This window comes from Pecten maximus, chromosome 11 (genome assembly GCF_902652985.1).
Source record: "Pecten maximus chromosome 11, xPecMax1.1, whole genome shotgun sequence".
NCBI lineage: Eukaryota > Metazoa > Mollusca > Bivalvia > Pectinida > Pectinidae > Pecten > Pecten maximus.
Genome location: NC_047025.1, coordinates 21,172,855 through 21,190,812, shown reverse-complemented (window position 1 = coordinate 21,190,812; position 17,958 = coordinate 21,172,855). Strand labels below are relative to the sequence as shown.

The 17,958-nt window shown below is 36.4% G+C and overlaps 1 protein-coding gene across 1 annotated transcript in view; it reads right to left on the bottom strand.

The window, feature by feature from the left end:
• Window positions 1-17,644, bottom strand: part of LOC117338495 (ATP-dependent DNA helicase Q4-like) — a 263,643-nt gene extending 245,999 nt beyond the window's left edge. Inside the window, exon 1 of the mRNA XM_033899851.1 lies at window positions 17,512-17,644. The gene's annotated coding sequence lies outside the window, so the exon portion shown is untranslated. The remainder of the gene's footprint in view (window positions 1-17,511) is intronic.
• Between the last annotated feature and the right edge of the window lie 314 nt (window positions 17,645-17,958).

The following is a 17,958-nucleotide window of genomic DNA, read 5'->3' as shown; positions in this document are numbered from 1 at the left end:
AAGAATCTAGACTAGATATGTCTTATCGGACAACGCAACCGCAATTTTCTATCGGAGTTGAAATATGTTACTAGGGGTCATAAAATAGATGTTTGCCAGGCCTAATTTAACATCTTATAGTATAAATATAATTAAAAAACTTAGGATGTTTACATATTGGATTTTATCTTTGATTGTACAATATGTTATGTTAATAGACCAATTTGTCGTTCAGTTGATTTTTTTTCAAAGTTTACAAGCACTAGTCGCCATTTTTACGAGTCGTAGTAAAAAGAAGTAGGTCGTTCCCACGCGTATGAATACAGTTCTCACGGAACCAGCCAATCAGCGTAGCGAAAGGTGTTATTACACTAGTGTCATAAAGAAAATTTATGTGATGGGTTTATGACACCGTATATAACGGTAGTCATATGATAAACAATATTATAATACAGTACATTCCAGTTAATCGGGTAACGCTTAATCGGGTATTTCGTTTAATTGGGTAAACCCAATAGGGTAATTAAGATGGTTAAAATGTCAAATAAGGGCAAAATATTACCTTAAACGATAATGTTATGTCGGGGTTTTGTCATGTTCAGAACTGTGTTGTTGTTAAATCTGCCTCGTGGGGTTTTTCCCCAACAGGAAGTCGATTAAGAAATGAAGGTAAAATTAAATGTTATTTTTAGAGTCAGCAGCAGGCCAACGTAATGGGGATTTAAAAGCATAATTAAGCTACTAGACAATTAAACTTTTACTTCTGGGATGTAAAATCTTCGAAGCAGAAACCAAAACAATAGGTTTTGACCTGGGTCTGACATTGCTACAGATCGATTGATAGCACCGCTTACTGTATGTGGCGAATCCAAAGTGAGGGGTTTGCCACAGGGAAATATGACGACACCGGTACACAGGTGAGTTATTAAAAAAACAGTAGCGAGCAGATAAAAGGACAGACGCCCGACGTTAGCTCATAATTCCTATTCAGGTAAGGATTAGAACTGGTTAATAAAAAACATTACATTGGATTTCGTGTTGTTTTATCAGTGACTGCCAGTGCCAAGTTCGTATGAATTTATACCACAGGAAACGACGTAAATAAACTCGGTTTCTCCGATCTCTGTGCTTTGGCAATTGAATATAATATGGAATATTTTAAACTTCATAGCGAACATAAGAATGTCTCTATGTAATTGTCGCCGAGTCCTTAGATCGTATGTCAAATTAGGAACACGTGGATGAAACAGGGATGTATGACCCCCCGATTTGAGGTGCTACGATTGTACTGTGTTGCGAATAAGAAACAATCTTTAAGGTTTTATTATTTTAGTACATGTATTTTTATACAATCAGTTAAAGTAATCTGATAATTTGACATCAGTAAAAGCACAAACAAAAACACCGTTTATTAACAATAATAACGCAAATATTTTCATCCAAAATCGACCTAAGTCTTAACCATTACGGACCAAATCTAAGATGGCGACGTGCATTTCGGCTTATTGCATAAGTCGGTTAATCGGGTAAAAAGTCCCCGCAAATAGGCAACCCAATTAAGCGGAATGCACTGTATATGCAAATGTCTTTGTTAATTCTATCCACTTCGACATCAAGTTGTACTTGGGCTTATTTATTTGTAAGTGATTGCTTTAAATTTAGTTTCCAGATATGCTAAAATGGCACTCCAAAGAAGAAAAAAATATTCTTGTTCAATATTGAAATTTATGGAATCAGAAGATCTGTCCCTAAGAAAAGAGGCCCATGGGCTTTAACGGTCAACCGAGTTTTGATATATTTTGGCAAATTTAATTCCAGTGACAGTAAATTGAGGTCAATGTCATTCTACAGGCCAAATATTAAGTCTCTGGACCTCTTGGTTTATGAGAATAATTCGGATTTCAGCATATTAGACCCTTGTGAGCTTGAATGAAGGTCAAGGTCATTGGTTTGAACAATCTGGATACCCCTTTACCCCAGAATGCTTTAGGCCAAATAAAAGTCTTTAGGTCTTTGAGAAGAAGCTTAAGCTGTTTACGGTAAATATTTTACCATATTATATCCATATAAGCTGGTGACCTTGAATGAAGCTCAAGGTAATTCTTTTGAACAATCTTGAAAGCTAGCCCTTTACCCAAGCATGCTATAGACCCAATATCAGGGCTCTTGGGTTCTTGCTTAATAAGAAATTGTTTTAAAATGTTTTAAATTAGCATATTTAATTTGACACATGTGACTTTGAATGAAGGTCTTGGTCATTTCTTTAACAATCTCGATAGCCCTTTACCTTAGCATGCTATAGGCCAAATATCAGATCTCTTGGTTTCTTGTTTAATGAGATGAAGTTGTTTAAAGATTTTAGCATATTTGTCAAAAATGACCTTGATCTTGAATAAAGTTCAGAGTCATTCACTTGAACAATCTTGAGAGCCCCTCACCTTAGCACATTTAGGCCATATTGGGTCTTGGGCCTCTTGCTTAATGAGAAGTTGTTTAAAGATTTTAAAATATTTGACCCCATGGCCAGTGACCTTGAATGAAGTTAAATTTAATTAATTTGAACAAACTTGGTAGCCCTTCATCCCCTGCATGCTACAAACCCAATATCTGGTCTCTGGGCCTCTTGGTTATCAAGAAGTTGTTTAAAGATTTTAGTATATAGTTGACCATATGACCTTGAATAAAGGTCAAGGTCATCCATCCAACTTAACAAACTTGGTAGTCCTTCATCTCAACCTAACAAGGAGATATAATGGTGGTCAATTATGATATGTAGGCAATTTTATGTCACTAGTATGGCAGAACCATTGTTATATGTAATTGTAAGACAAATTAATCTAAAATTAACAATAATCTTTTATTCAAAATTTGTTTTCTAACTCCATTATTTGTAGTTTCAAAACTTCACAATTTGAAAACCTATGGAATCATTCTACAATGAAGCTGTGGAATAGATGACTACACTGTTTCCGTGTCAGGGTGCATTTCTGATAGAACAAGCTTTGACCGAGGCCAAGTACAAGAATGTAAAATAAACAATGGGTGTTCGGAACGTTTGTATCACCTGTAAATGTGTTATCACCACCAAATCTTCGCAGCTTAAAACAATCTGTTATACAGGTCAAACACTCATCAAATGAATAAAATTCTGTGAAATATAAAAAATTATTTCTACTTTTTGTTTAATGTTTAATGAAAAACCTCTTACACTTTACCATTGATTTAAACCCTTTCACCCTTGTTTTCAAGGATATTGATCTGATATTGCAATCTGAGATGTTAAACAAGAGGCCCAGAGGGCCTGTATCGCTCACCTGGTTTCATGAGATATGAAACAAGAATGATGCTTGTCCCATCAAAAAAAAATCACTTGTACAATTTTAAATCCCCACCCCATAATGATGCTACCAGGCAAATATCAGCGACAGCCATTGCTTGGTTTCAGAGAAGAAGTCGTTTATATAAAATATAGCCTAATTGACCACATTTGGCCCTGCCCCTCAGGCCCCTGGGGGGTCAGCCCCATCATTTGTACAATTTTGAATCCCAACCCCATAATGATGCTACCAGGCAAATATGAGCAACAGCCATTACTCAGTTTCAGAGAAGAAGTCGTTTATATAAATATAGCCCAATTGACCACATTTGGTCCCGCCCCTCAGGCCCCTGGGGGGTCAGCCCCATCATTTGTACAATTTTGAATCCCCACCCCATAGTGATGCTACCAGGCAAATATGAGCGATAGCCATTGCTTGGTTTCAGAGAAGTCGTTTATATCAATATAGTCGGATTGACCACATTCGGCCCCGCCCCTCAGGCCCCTGGGGGGTCAGCCCCATCATTTGTTCAATTTTGAATCCCCACCCCATAGTGATGCTACCAGGCAAATATGAAAGACAGCAATTGCTCGGTTTCAGAGAAGAAGTCATTTATATCAATATAGCCGGACTGACCACATTCGGCCCCGCCCCTCAAGCCCCTGGGGAGTCAGCCCAATCATTTGTACAATTTTGAATCCCCATCCCATAATGATGCTACCAGGCAAATATGAGCGTCAGCCATTGCTCGGTTTCAGAGAAGAAGTCGTTTATATCAATATAGCCCAATTGACCACATTTGGCCCTGCCCCTCAGGCCCCTGGGGGGTCAGCCCCATCATTTGTACAATTTTGAATCCCCACCCCATAATGATGCTACCAGGCAAATATGAAGGACAGCCATTGCTCGGTTTCAGAGAAGAAGTTGTTTATATAAAATATAGCCAAATTGACCCCTTTTGGCCCTGCCCCAGAGGCCCCCAGGGGGTCAGCCCCATCATTTGTACAATTTTGAGTCCCCTACCCATAGGGATGCTTCTGACCAAATTTGTTCAAATTCCGATCAGCGGTTATGAAGAAGAAGTCAAATAAGTCAATTGTTGACGGACGGACGGACGGACGGACGGACGGACGGACGACGGACGCCACGGTATGGCATAAGCTCACCTTGGTCCTTCGGACCAGGTGAGCTAAAAAGGGCACTACTCGATTATGTGGTGCAATTTTAGCAATTTAAAATCCAGTGATATTCAAATTAAATATTACCTTGTTGATAAATGTTTGACTTCTTTATCACATAAGCCTCTATGGCCTTTCCTCACAAAAATATTGCCGTCTTAATTGATACTACTTTAATATATATGTCATATGTAATGATAAAACTTGAAACTTAATTTTTATGTAGAAAATGTGTCTGTTAACCAAGTCTGGTAAGTACCTAATACATTACAATAAAAAAAATAGTCATATGAAACTTCGCTGTAATTCATATGACCTTGAACTGACACTCAATATTTGCACATGTGCATCTGATAAAGATGACCAAAGATGTCAACAAAAACCAGGAGGTCATGTGTTCAGGGTTTTTGCCAGCTATTTTGGGAAAGGGTCCCTGAACAAAAATTGGGAAAATATCATTGGCATTTTCCACAAATTGGAAAAATACAATCGGTGTTTCATTAAATTTGGGAACATATTATAAAATTGGAAAAATATATGAATTATACAAGCTTAGCTGTTTCTTTTCATAATATTTGTACAAATGAATACAAGTCAGCATCTCTTTTCAGGATATTTGTTTTAATCAATCAGAGAATGTTTAATTTTCTGTCTTTAGTGTGCTTAAACTCATTAACAAGCTTGTCAAGAGTGAAATCAGTCAGGTTGGAGATCGTTTGAAGCAGCTGCCTGACTTTCAGATCGCGAATTACCAGTATTTCGCTAAAGCTCGTAACTTTCATTAAATCTTTCGAATCTTTGAGCAAAATCTTCTTTGCGTAATATTTGGCATTGTGTGACATCGTCCCGAGTCCAGTACTTGATTTGACCTCGGTAAATAGAACGAGTCAACGTACGTAAACGCTTTGCATTAAACTCCCCTTTAAATGGGCGATTCAAACGCAGATATGATATGACTTCAATAAGACTATCCAAGCGCATGCGCGAATCGCAAAACCAACAACAACACGATGACTCACGGTAACATTTTAATGTTGACAAAACAATAACTGGAAGCTTGTATAAATCTGAATTTTTAGGTTGTCTTATGTTAACAGCGATTGGGAAAATACAGACCGGAATTGGGAAAATATAGACCGAAATTGGGAAAATAGTGCCAATTTTCAAATGGGAATGGGTCCGTGTACCGGACCCAAAATATGCCTGGCAAAAACCCTGGTGTTGGAGGTGGTTGTGACAGGTGATCAAGGACCAAAACTATACCCCGATGACAAAGTATATTGTCATGGCAAAAAAGGTATTAAACCGACTAGCCTGCCACGAAGAGTACGGTAGCCAGAGTTTATTATAATTTTGCATTTTTGAGCAAATTACAAATGTAACATGACCTCGCACATATATATTTTGTCATATACTCAGGCGATCAAGGACCAAAACTATACACCGATGACAAAGCTCCTTCCCTGTCTGATTTTCTGTCTGATGCACACACACAAAAAAATCAAAGTACTGAAAGTACTGCAGGAGGCGTTAGTCAGATGTAAAAGGTGATATTTGAAATAAAGCAAGAATAGAAATTAAACTGATACAGTAAACTCCACATTTCACGAAGTCGGATTTAACGATATACCGCATTTCACGAAGTCTTTAAAAATCCCCTACTGAGCCTCTATATAAACCTTTGTAAATTAATCCTGTATTCACGAAGTCGCTATGTACGAACTATCGCTTTGTGCGATATGGTCCGGGGGTCCCCACGGGATAATTTACCTGTATGTACGAACTGTGAAAACAACTCATTAACCCTACCCGATATAACAAGTCACTGTTCATTTGTTTGTCACTTTATACACGAAATGGATAACAAATCGGAAGACTCTGAGTCGGACAGCGATAGTGATACCAGGGTTGAATTGAAAATTCCTACTCTCGTAGAGTTCGTGGACAGTGTTGACAAAATAAAAATGTTCGTAGAGTCACGCGAGAATGTCGATGAAACAATGTTTGCGTGTATCACCAAACTTTCTGACTTTGCTGACAAGTGTCATTATTCTTCAAAACAGAAACAAATGACTGACTTTTTTACGAAAGTATGAAAAAAAAAGTTTGATGATCGCTCGCCGGTATATTTTCCTGTGTAACTGATACGTACACGTGTACTGTATATAGGCTAATGTACACATGATTCAATGCATGCGTTTAGCTTACGTTGTGTTAATAACAATTTGTAAATAATAATTAAAATGTAACACAAGTTTAACAAAATGTCCAGTGATTGTTGCTTTTAAATACTGATCATACAGCTAGTGTTTACACATTTATGCTAGGCCTAGCTAGCCAGCTGGTGAACGGTATATATATCGAGACTAATTTTAGACAGGGAGGACTGGTCGTGTTTCACGAAGTCCGGTTTCTACGAAGTTGTTTTCATGGTCCGACTGACTTCTTGAAAACCGGAGTTTACTGTATCAACATGATGAAACATTTCTACTTAAGTGTGTCAAACCAACTGGACAAAATGGTTTTCACAGTCCTGATGAATGTAATGATTTAGACTGTTCCGATGTACATAATGGTTTTTACCATCTTCAAGTTTCAAACCAACTTCTACTTAAGTAGTTAAATATTTCTAATTTCAAACAAACCTTTACTTAAGAAGTTAAACATTTTATTTGTTTTCCAAACCAACTTCTACTTAGGTACATGTCGTTAACATTCATACTCTAAACCAACTTTTATACTGAAGTAGTTCAAAACTTGCATTTATGTGTTTAAAACCAACTTATACCTAATAGGCATACAGGGTATTAGAAAGGTCGAAATGATATGATACACATTTAGATACGCTATAACAATACACGATATGTAATGAAAATACAGGAGTGTCTGCTACTTTTTTGTTGAAAGTGTGCAAAGTCTTCCAATATCTTGTAAAAAATTGCTTATTCCTTTCTATTTTGATCTTAGAATAACAAAGACATCATTTTTTTAAGGACAATTATTTCAAAATTAGGTATCAATTCCATCTATTTTAATAGATCCAATATCAACATTAACAATAAATTGTAATTTGTTGTTTTTCAATTTACCACCAAGATGTAGACACTAGCCGATTAGGTACTGTATATAAATATACAGTGTTTTACATGCAAAATATTGAAGAAAACTTTCATATCTGAAACCAATTCAATATGATTGTGTTTAAAGAAGTGCCTTGGGGTGGGGAAAGAACACAGGGCCTATTTTTACATCAGGATTGTGTTCATCTCTTGATGCCAAGCAAGGCTATGTATGATTATCGGGGGGGGGGGGTCCTGAATGATTTCACAGATAAAACAAAAGTAATCAACTTTCAATGGTGGGAAAAGCTTTACGAATTTTGAATCCCTAGCTAGGATGATAATAATCAAATATGATAGAAATCCGCCGCCTTCTTCCAGACAATTAATTGCTTGTATCAATTTAGCCAAATTGACCCCTTTTGGCCCCGCCCCTCAGCCCCACCATTTGTACAATTTTGATTCCCTACCCCATAACAATGTTACCAGAAAACTATGAGAGATATCCCTTGCTTAGTTCCAGAGAAGAAGTTGTTTACATCAATTTAGCAAAACTGACCCCTTTTGGCCACGCCCCTCAGGCCCCTAGGTGGTAAACCCCACCATTTGTACAATTTTATATGCATACCCCATAAGGCTGCTACCAGTCAAATATGAGTGATATACATTGCTTAGTTTCAGAGAAGGAGTCGTTTTATTTAATTAAGCCAAATTGACCTGTTTTGGCCTCATTATCTGGCCCCCGGGAGATCAGCCCAATCATTTGTACAATTTTGAATCCCTACCCCACAGTGATGCTACTAGATAAATATGAGCGATATCCAATGCTTGGTTCCAGAGAAGTTGTTTATATCATTTGAGCCAAATTGACCCTTTTTGACCGGCCCCTCAGCCCCCAGGGGGTCAGCCCCACCATTTGTATAATTTCTAGTCCCCATCCCATAATGATCCTACCAGTCAAATTTTGTTCAATTCCCATCAGCAGTTCCTTTGGACCAGGTGAGCTAACAATTGAATTGCAACTTATGGATAATTTTGAATTTTGGCAGGAAAACATTCTTCAAAGGGCCATATCTGCATCATTTTTGATAATTTGCCCTTGAAAATAAGCACACACCTTCATAAGAGCAGGTTCTTTAAAATGTGAATGAAGGTCAAGGTCAAAGATAAAAATACTATTTGTAGCCAGTCACACATGTACATGCTACATGTATCTGTATGCCAAAAATCCAGCCTTCATGTGTATGTGCAGTTTCGGGTGATTTTTTAATTTTGGCAGGAATTTCATTTTCAAAGTGCCATCATATCTGCGTCATTTTGATTATGTGACCTCGATACGTTGCACACACCTTTAAAAAAAGCAGATTCTTTAAAATGTGACCCAAATCAATAATTTTAAAAGAACTTTGATTTTTTCCCCCATCATTTGACCCTTGTGACCTTGAATGAAGGTCAAGATAAGCATAACATTTGTAGCCAGCTATACATGTTACGATATGCCAAACATCAAGCCTTCAGGTGTACATGTATATAGATAAAAGAGCATAAATCTTTTATCTGCAATTTAGGATTATTTTTTAATTTTGGCTGGAAAAAATAGCTAATTATTTTTCTTCTCCAAGTGTCATATCTCTGTCATTTTTCATCTGATGACAATAAAATATGCACATTCTGTTTCAGTGAACTTGGTATGTTCTTTCATATGAAATGAAAAAAATGCTCAATTTGATATTTTTATTTTTGACCTTCTTTCGACCCCATAACAAGTTGTTCACCTCGACATTCTCCGATATGTCATTGAGAAAATTTAGCCCTGACCACATGCTAACCAATTTCTAATGAAAATGAAACAAATTGTGCTAAAATATGTGGGATGAGTTTCCTTACAGTAGTAAAATGTATCCCCTTCCGAGGGGGAATGTGACACATTTTGATAAAACAGCTTAAGAACCTTTTGTACACCATTCTGCTATATCTGGGTCTTGAGAAGAAGACCGATGCACGACAACAGATCAAATTATAATTATGATGGTGTATATTATGAGCTGAATGTCAAAGGATTGTAAATTCTGTACATACTGTATTATAATTATATCAACAGGCAGTCAGCATAAATGTGTTTCATATTTATAATATTAGAAGTTTGACATTTTTGTACGTTATATATACTTAATTTTGACACAAACATTAAAGGAGTTAGTTACTTTCATAAATGCAGATGTTTTTCTAGAGCTGACTAAAATATATTTGTCAATTGTTAACAATGCTATATCTTTTCAGTCTAGGCGCCGCTGACATTGTTAATATCAGTTGATATCTCCCAGACAATGAAACACAATGTTCATCAAACCACCATGATTTTTTTTCATCACCAGGCCGGAACAATGAAATATGATATGAGCAATCTGAATAGTCAATATGAGATTTGATAGGATGCCTCTTCAGCGAATCATACAGAAATTACCACCAGAGGTCTCAAATTCCAAACTTCCGCCGAAGAGAAATTTATACTGAATATAACTTTTTTCATGTAATAGCACTTTATTTGTAGTCTTGATAGTTTTCATAAATGCATATATAGTTCAACTACATCATATATGAACCGAAAGAAACTACAAAATGAACTGTGAAAGGAAATATAACGAAAACGAAAGTGAGAGATTGTGACGTCACAACTCGTAGGTGATTGTAATATGGCAGGCGTAAACGCCTCCATAAAAACTGTATAAATTAAAGGATAAAATAAAACAGACCATATACTACAACTAGAGCTGAAACAACTAGCAGATTTCGATATTCAAATATTCGTTTGTTGTAATGGAATATTATTTGAATATTCAGATGGTTGATTGCTAATGCTAATAATGTTACAATTGCAATATAATGCCTCATTTAGCTATATCAATACACCAACATGATTTATATTACTTCAAAAACACCAGACAGTGTAAAAAAACCTGGCATTAGTATAATACTGTATTTGATTACTGTAACTTGTATTAATTTTCAATGAATCATGAAGTGATCGGGTGATGTGACAGCATGAAATACAAGTGGTATCATTATGGACGCCTACCCTTAGTTTGTCATTGTGCGCAGAAGTCAAAACATCGTCATATTTTGGCAAAATTGATCTGCATATGAAATTTTCTTGAAGTTATCAATTTGGTAGCATGTTAAACAAAAATATTCTAGACCTCCATCAATTTTATCTCTGCACAAATAAGATCCTGTACAGGATTATAATTAAGAAAATATTTGTGAGTACATTGTTATTTATTTGTTTACATAAGAAAATGCCAGCTCTCCAGATTAAAGCATCCTCTGTTTTGTCATTGTTATACATGAATATATATATATATATAGCAAATAGGAATAAGAAATTAGGAATTGGACTGAAATATAAGGATTAGGAATGAAGAATAGCAAATAAGAATAAGAAAATTATAGGCAGTTTGAATTTTGACCCTGTCAGCATTCTGTACCTCAGTGTCTTAAATTCATTCAGAAATGTTCCATGTGAGGTACCCTACAAACACATGTAGAGTATTGTATGTTTAAAGTCGAAGATTTTAGCAGATAATTTCAAAATAATCACAAGTTAAGTAAAATAGTGTATAAAAAGCGTTTAAAGCACATTTTAATGTAAATTACACACATAGTCATATCTGAATCCATGTCTAGCTGGAAATTTTCACTTTCAGGGATGATCAATGTGGCATTATAGTGATTAGTTTAAAGTTACAATCAGGGGGGAATTATTGTCAATATCTCATCAATAACAATGACCGTGAAAACAAAACAATGAAAGTTATTTTTTTATTCATTTATAATTTGAGAGTCTTTTCCATGAAAACTTGTGATGAACTGATTGTTGCGTTGAATCGGTTGTTGATAGATTAATGCTTGCCAAATGCGACAATTGATTGTGTTTCGTCATACTCGATCATCGGTAAAAAGTACCGATCGAATGCACCTTTCAGTTTTCCATTCGACCGCGCCTATAAGGGGAGATCATTCCAATCAACACACACATTTAACAACATGGCAGACGAAATCCGCCAAATATTTAACCATCCCGGAGGGAAAACAAAGTCAGCAGTATGGAAATAACTTATGTGTTCGTTTATATTCAACGAATGTATCGGAGGTTTTTTTAACATTTTGCGATGTTTGGATTAGTAGTTTTGGGACAAATGATTAGAATGAGAGAAAGTCAGAAAGAGCCTTTATCTTGAAATGATCATAGAACTTCATGATTTTGAAAGGAATGACTGTATACAATACGAGAACATTTTTAAAAAATAAACGTTATCAAATGATTACTACTAATCATTAATAATGATGATTGTCAACACCATTTGTAATGGGGAAGCCGACTGCAAATTTGCAATTGTGTATTGCATATAAAAAAGCATAAATGTATTTAATATCATTTCACTATATTGCATAAAATATTAGTATTAAAGCATTTGTACAACAATATTTATAAAACAATCTTTATAAAATAACAATTTATCCAAAATCGATCATAATCGGCAAAATCGCATCAGAAATATCAACTGATTCCAACAAATTATCAATTACAAATTTGAACCGATCATCCATCACTACTGAAAACTGCACATTACTTTTTCACATGAATATCGTAGACCCTATAACTTATCTCAATTTTTTCTATCTATGAAATTGTAATTATTGCAAAATCAACATTGGTAGGAAAATGTTTCATGAATAGTTATGTGACTAATCCTGTACTTCCATCTGGACAATGAAGTCCAATCGCAAGTCAAATAAAAGTACATGTGTGTGTCAAGGGAGGCAACTCCTATTTCAACAACATTTTGTGTTTTTCACAATTATGAAACAGGCTTGAATAATCTTTGTAAATCTAAGTTTTATCAATTAATAGATAGTGATATATAGGTCATTGTACTGTTATTAAGCACCTGCAGGTACACATGACACTTTATAGATAAGCCTAGGACACACCATACATGTATATGAACCACAATTCTTTAAAAATACCATAAAAGGTTCATGTATTCTCTGTGTAGTGATCATGAGACCGCTGTATTTCACAGGAGGCCAAACATTTTAAACATTTCGCTGCCATATTTGTAATGACCCTGTTCATGTGACCAGAGATCTCACGGGACACATGGTAGTCCTCAAGCTAAGAATAGTTTCACATGAGACATATTTATCATGATTCCAACTATAAATATGACCGCAAAGTGTTTGGAAACTCAGAGTTGAATAACAAAATGAGTTTATGTATGTTGACATGTATCCATGAATGATCAGGTATGTTGAAAAATGATCAATGTTTCTATATGTTTCGATATATATATATATATATATGTTTTCTATCCACACGACAGCATTGAATAGATGAAAAGTTAAACATACACTGAAGTGCCGACCCAAGGGACATGGGAGAGCCTTTCCCCCCTTTTCACTATGGCGGGAGTCATGATGTTAGCCGGCGGGCCCATATCAAAATTGTTCAATATCAGAAACCTTGCCAGAGAAGGTGATGTCATAAAGTGTGACAAACTTCACCATGGGGGGAAGATGATGTCAGAAAGTGTGACAAGCTTCATCAAGGGAGGAAGGAAATGTCAGAAAGTCTGACAAGCTTCATCAAGGGAGGAAGGAAATGTCAGAAAGTCTGACAAGCTTCATCAAGGGAGGAAGGAAATGTCAGAAAGTCTGACAAACTTCATCAAGGGAGGAAGGAAATGTCAGAAAGTCTGACAAACTTCATCAAGGGAGGAAGGAAATGTCAGAAAGTGTGACAAGCTTCATCAAGGGAGGAAGGAAATGTCAGAAAGTCTGACAAACTTCATCAAGGGAGGAAGGAAATGTCAGAAAGTCTGACAAACTTCATCAAGGGAGGAAGGAAATGTCAGAAAGTGTGACAAGCTTCATCAAGGGAGGAAGGAAATGTCAGAAAGTCTGACAAGCTTCATCAAGGGAGGAAGGAAATGTCAGAAAGTCTGACAAACTTCATCAAGGGAGGAAGGAAATGTCAGAAAGTCTGACAAGCTTCATCAAGGGAGGAAGGAAATGTCAGAAAGTCTGACAAAGCTTCATCAAGGGAGGAAGGAAATGTCAGAAAGTCTGACAAACTTCATCAAGGGAGGAAGGAAATGTCAGAAAGTCTGACAAAGCTTCATCAAGGGAGGAAGGAAATGTCAGAAAGTCTGACAAACTTCATCAAGGGAGGAAGGAAATGTCAGAAAGTCTGACAAACTTCATCAAGGGAGGAAGGAAATGTCAGAAAGTCTGACAAACTTCATCAAGGGAGGAAGGAAATGTCAGAAAGTCTGACAAACTTCATCAAGGGAGGAAGGAAATGTCAGAAAGTCTGACAAACTTCATCAAGGGAGGAAGGAAATGTCAGAAAGTCTGACAAACTTCATCAAGGGAGGAAGGAAATGTCAGAAAGTGTGAAAACTACATCAGGTAAAGGTTATTCACTTCATACAAGTTGCAAGTTCCTCACAGCTAGCGAAGTAACACAGTTCCTCACAGCTAGCGAAGTAACACAGTTCCTCACAGCTAGCGAAGTAACACAGTTCCTCACAGCTAGCGAAGTAACACAGTTCCTCACAGCTAGCGAAGTAACACAGTTCCTCACAGCTAGCGAAGTAACACTTTCAATACGTTTTGGCAACGACATTCAGATCAAAAATGAACACAATAGCAAACAGTCTAAGGTTTAATTGTTGCTTTCAAATTAATCATGATATATACCAACATAAAACCATACTGTAGGTCTCTGATGATGAAGATGAAATAATTTTGGTGACACTAAAGTAGCCGGCGAAAACGGTCAAAGTACCCGGTGACAAATCGCTGGTTGTCGGCTCTTATTGACAACCTTGCTGCAGGTTGTCAGGGAGATGATGTCAACTGGAGATACATGTAGTTGAGATAGAATTGACATTTATTTGGGACTTACTGAGTGCTTTTGAATATACAATTCACTAGATAACACCGAGAAAATCAGCAGAGAAAAAAAAAATCACAATTGGTCATAGCAATACCAATATAATATAAGCATTCCCATTGTGATTCCGTTGTTCTACCATCTTTTAATTCCTATCCCTATGCTAGATGAACATGCAATGGTAGCAGTATGGTAGTAATACTGTAGTAGTACAGTATACGTATCACACTGTTAAGAACGGTATTACATCAACAGGACTACGGTATATACTGTATACCTGGTAATTTTCGCCCCCGTTTAATTTTCGCCATTTTCACCCTTTGATGATAGGGCGAATTTAAGATGACAGCGAAAATTTCAAGCTCAATTGCAGGATTTACAAGTTATCATACTTCGGTTAATTGTAGTCGGATCCAAAACATACCCTCGTACTTTTCAAGTGTTTTATCCTATACAATTACAAGCAACACGTGTTTACACTAAATTTAGAAATCAATTTATTGTTTTATTCCAAATTTGCAATATCACATGGAGTTAAATCGAGAATATGGACTATGTTTAGTATATTTGATTTTTGAAAAAAACTAAGAATACTATTAAGTAACTTTTAAAATCGAATCATTTTTTAAAATGATGCACACAAAATAGCATAAAATTCTTGCCATTGTGAAGACTGATTTTATGAGTTCATCGTCGCTTGTGGCTTCCATCGATGACAAATGAACAAGAGAAAAACACTGGTCAGTAGACTTCTAATTAGTCACGGCACAGTGAACTTACCATTCATCGTGTTTGCTTAAAATCGACCATGCATACCTGATACTATTTGAATCAATATAGGCTAAAAGTAAATCTGAACACAGGTAAGCATTGTATATTTCACACCTGATTACATTTCACACCTCAGTGGGATATGCAAAGAAAAGATAATGGGGGAACTCGATAAATCCCAAGTGTTCCGAGTGCAAATGTATCGAAAATTCCGAACAGAATTTTCCGATTGTGAACGAAGAAAAGACATTTCTTAAAAGTAGTTTAGGGCGAAATTAAAAAGGGGCGAATATCTTTTGTGTTGCTCAAGGGCGAAAATAACCGGGGGCGAAAAATACCAGGTATACAGTGTAACATCTAGTAGTAGGTACACATCGAGGATATCTGAGAGCTGTTCAAGCACAGGGCACTATCATACTGGTGCTCTGTCGACATCAATGTATCAGGGCACTATCATACTGGTGCTCTGTCGACATCAATGTATCAGGGCACTATCATACTGGTGCTCTGTCGACATCAATGTATCAGGGCACTATCATACTGTACTCCAATAATATTAGAGGATTACACGACAGGAAACTTTTGACAGGCTGTCATGTAACCTCTAATCACCACCGCACATAAAACCTGTTGCTGTGACCCACCTAATTAAAGTCGTTTAAAAGTTATCTTTACTCACATTTCATATGATCTGACTTACCTTATTCTATTTGTCTATCATAAATACACAAAGTTACACAACATGTGTCCATATCTATATCCAAGATCAGTGATTATTAGCCTCTTTTGTCGTTTAAGCGTAGATCCCATTTGTATATACCGCAATACTTGTTTTGATTGTGACCTCTCGAGGTTATTTCCGGTTTATCCAAATTTGGAGTTGAAATAGACGAAACAAACGAAACGTTGTGAAAATATAACGTTACGCTATCCGTTTTATTGGTAAACCGTATTTTATAATAACCGGAACGGCAAAGTTGTTTTAGTGACCCAATATTTGAACACAGCAGGTTGCAAGTGAATTATTGTGGATATAATTATATTTAAGAGGTGTCCATCAACAGTTTGTGCATAAATGGATTGATACTTCATCAACAAGTAAGCCTACACATATTTGTTAACATGAATTATTGTTTTAGATGGTTCATGACACTTTTTTGTCGCGCCCCAGAATCAGGGCACTGGCAGCTACAAGAAAAACACGCTGAGGGGATATGAGGTCGCAATATCCACCAATGTAATCAGGTGGAATAAGACCTCATATACGTATAGGAGTATATCATACTGGTGCTCTGTCGACATCAATGAAGCCATACAGGAGTACTGTCATTGTAGTCACGTTGTTTGATCCAGCAGCACATCATCATTAATTTTTTAGCATGTTCAAAATGTGTATACTGTCACCTGCAATGTGATACCATGTAGTGCTGTGGAAATAGGACTGATTCCCAAAAATCATCAAAGTTGTACTACGGTATATATACAGCGGGGGGAAAGTATCAATGGTTCGATATACAGTTTTTCTGTACATGTGTTTTGTACCCACAAGACCATATTGAAGACGGTTTTTCAAAACGCTGGTAACAAATACACCATTCAAAAACCCTGACTAGAAAAGCTCCATTTTTTCCAAAAACTACACGAGTGGAACAATCTAGCTACCACCAGACATTGTCTCCTGTCCCATCAGACTCATTTAAATCGGCCATCTACCGTCACTATACAAACACAGAGTAGAGCCAAACATTTTATCCAATTCTCATCCTAAAATACTTAGAAAATCTTCTTCCTTTCACTCCTCTCTGGCATTTTCCCTTCAAATTGTTGAAGTTGACCAGTATAGACCACAGGCGTCTGAAGTTCTGACAGTAAACCTAGATATAATACCATATAAAAAATTAGAGTATCTACTATAAAAAAGAACTAGATACTCTAATTTTTTATATGGTATTATATCTAGGTTTACTGTCAGAACTTCAGACGCCTGTGTATAGACAAACACATCAGAAACGATCGTGTTAATATATACCCCTAAACCACCCCATTATATACCCTGTACTAACACATACTACCACATAAACTACCCCAATACTACCCGGTACTGGTACTGCTCCATATACTACCACATAACATACGAGTCATAAGTGAAACACACTGTCTATAATCAGATATTGACATATATAAACAAAACAAGGTATATCTAGGTAGTTAAAAAAAACAACGAAAGTGATTTTTGGAAGTATACATACCGCTTTTCTTTCCCTTTGGTAGTTGTCGTTACCTCATCTATCCGTGTGCGTTCTCGTGACATCACCCAGTGGCTGTCAACATGTAAACACGGCACCGCGTGTCAGTCTGAACATTTCAGCTGTCAATCGCCATGTTCCTTTTACCCGCGGAAAATGAAAACGAGGCTGGAGGGGAATTCCAAAAAATGAACGCAAATTAATATGGTGTAAGAGAGATAACTCCATCAGCTTTTCGCAATTGCTAGTCTGATATACTTATCACAGCACAGGCGTCAGCATCTGGTTATTACAGTAGGGACTAATATTTTTTCTCTATAGTAGAGTAGGGGTTAATTTTTTTCTGTAAATGGTAACCAGATACAGACGCCTGTGATCACAGCAATGCATTTTACAAAAAAAAAATAGCAATAAACAAAATGGGATATATCAGAGATATATGTCTCTGGA